The sequence below is a fragment of the Anticarsia gemmatalis genome, chromosome 9 (assembly GCF_050436995.1).
Source record: "Anticarsia gemmatalis isolate Benzon Research Colony breed Stoneville strain chromosome 9, ilAntGemm2 primary, whole genome shotgun sequence".
NCBI classification, from domain to species: domain Eukaryota; kingdom Metazoa; phylum Arthropoda; class Insecta; order Lepidoptera; family Erebidae; genus Anticarsia; species Anticarsia gemmatalis.
The window spans coordinates 5559728-5562397 of record NC_134753.1 but is presented as its reverse complement, the minus strand read 5'-3'; the positions used below and the strand labels follow the sequence as shown (position 1 = coordinate 5562397).

Sequence of the window (2670 nt, the reverse complement as noted above, 5' to 3'; positions counted from 1 at the left end):
TAACTCGAATATGATTCAAAATAACATTAAAATATGAGGTAGGTTGTATATAATATTGGTAAGATATTAATAACAGTGATGTATCATGTTTTTTATTTAATTTTTTCCGTAATAAAAACGTGCACACCGTCACTATAATTGACGTCATCTGAACTGTGAACGCGATGCTGTGATTAACACTAACCAACTGTGGGCTTTATTGATATTGTAGTCTCACTGTATTTTGTAATAAGTGTCCACAACTTATCCTGATTAACTCGTCGAAAAGTTTGGACAGCCTAAAATTATATATTTATTTCCCGATAATCGTAGAATTTCGATCATGTTTTTATTACTACAAACTGCGAGTACCGGGGCTGAAAATTATGCAGAAAATAATAATTATAATCCATAAATCAAATTTGACTTCGTTTAACATAGTCAGTCAACTTTGACACGTGGACATGTTGAAAATAGTCAAGTTTATCAATTATAAAACCTTCAAACCAATTACATAAAAATCTGTCCCCCATACAAAACAATTATCTATAATAACTAGCATTCCTGTTAATAAAGAGAGCCGTACATACGTACATGTAGTGCGACATACAAATTGTCGAGACCAATCATACGAACAAATCGATTGCGGCCGCCACTAGATTGATAGACAAAATGAATTACTCTTAACTATAATTGATAGAATGTGTTATCTACTTGTAGAGTCCGTTCACACTAAAACTGCAAAAGCATGCTGTTTTTTTATGTGTCAATCACTGTATCAAATTTGTGTATCGTCATCTGATGTACGTGTGTTATACGCGCTAGTAGTTTTCGTGTGTGAAAGAGTAACGAACTTCTATAAATAATCAAAAAAGCATAATAATACTAATAAATTTACTTTTCTAAAGTGCGATAAAGACTATATAAAATGAACTCTATTTATTCCCTTACGTTTAATAAAATCAGCATATTTATAACGTGTCAATATAATCATCAGTTTGTAACCTTTGATTTGTACTTAAAAAGTGAATTGTAATTTTTCGCTTTGCGTTTATTTTGCATGATTGTCTGTTATTTTCTTGAATCAAATGAAAAACTGCGTCTCTAGAAACACGATTTCTAACAAACGAACTTGGTGTACCGTTTCTTGAGCCCTTTAAGCATAAAACCTTAAAACGTGTTCGTCATAAGAATGGAAGTATTATTCAAAGTGGAAATGAAGTCGGGGCCTCAGGCATTTGCATTGACCTTGTAAAGGTGACCAGCTTACATACATTTTCTTTTTCTCTTTCGAGGACAACTATTGTGTCCGTCCTTACACAAATTGTTTATATTATAAGATCATGAGTGCTATAACCGAAGATGTAAGAAAATGTTTATGAAATACATGGGTGTCACCATTTTCCACCGGCCATAGTAATGCCATAAATCAGACCAATGAAAAGCTAAATTCGGGCTTTAATTGAGATTATACTAGTAATACATGGTAGAAAAAAACAAAAGCACTTTGCCCTAACTGGGAATGGACACGACATCCTCGTGATTAAGCGTCACACAGAGTAGACGACAAAGGACCAACTGTTTATCTATACCAAAACAATGTTAGAATTCAATTCATCTCGATTTCCTAAGCATATAATATATCTAATACATACGGCATGACTATCACATTCCTGATACAGTACTAATTATTGCAACATTCTAACATTCCTAGCTCGAAGTACAACTCGATGACAACAGTAACTTGTTTATAACTCCTTTGATAAGCTTGTAGAGGCTCCTTTTAAAAACTATTTCAAAAAAAGAGTGAACTTTTCTTAAATAATGATGAAATTATATGTTTGTTTGTTTGTCGTATGGTTAGTGGTCAACCTAGTGTCAAAATTGTTCAAGCCGCCCGAGAGGCCTTTGATATGGCTTAACGACTGTTATCTTAGTAGACAACAGCCGGGACCGACTTTTTACGTGCCCTCCGAAGCACGGAGACGCCCAGCTCAAATACCACTATGGAATGACCGCGCCATCGGTTGCTTAACCCACAGATCGTTTACCGATCGGTGAGCGCAATTGGCTATGGGCGCCTAAAATAAATGAAATTATATTATATTAATTTTTAAGCTTTTATTCAACTCACAGTGTATGTTAGTCTGTTTGGCAAATCTCGTAAAATAAATAAGTTCATTCTTAATTTTGTACTACAACTTGCTGTTTCTTTAATGTGAATTAGAAACTTGAAAATCCCTTTTTTATTTGTGTTTACCGAACTTGATATTTTTCAGACAAGCATCACTATGGTGAGCAAAATCAGTAGCCCATCATACTGTGATCTTAAAATTAGAAGATTATAGATATATTACATAAAAAAGAAAACTTTAAACAGTATATATGTGTAAGTTTAGTTATATTTTAATCTGTTATATTTTAACGTAAATAAAAATAAACACTAGAGACGAGAATAGATTTCTTACTGAAAAACGTGCGTTCAATTAAAGTAAACATATTATTATATGAGCACGTGAATGAGTGAAGGGTCACCTTTGCTATTAATTACAAACAGAAACGTTAATTCTAATTATACCTAACTTTCTAATTACATTCAGTGTAATCGATTCAATTTATTCGATTTGAAGGAAATTATAATCGATTTCATTATCACTCGTTAAAACATTTCTTGATCTTGCTTTATCTCCA

The 2670-nt window shown here is 32.7% G+C and overlaps 1 protein-coding gene across 2 annotated transcripts in view; it reads left to right on the top strand.

Annotated features, from left to right (window-relative positions):
- The window catches only part of LOC142975542 (pancreatic lipase-related protein 2-like), a 31017-nt gene that overhangs the window by 11231 nt on the left and 17116 nt on the right, over positions 1 to 2670 (top strand). The gene's annotated exons all lie outside the window — the stretch shown is intronic.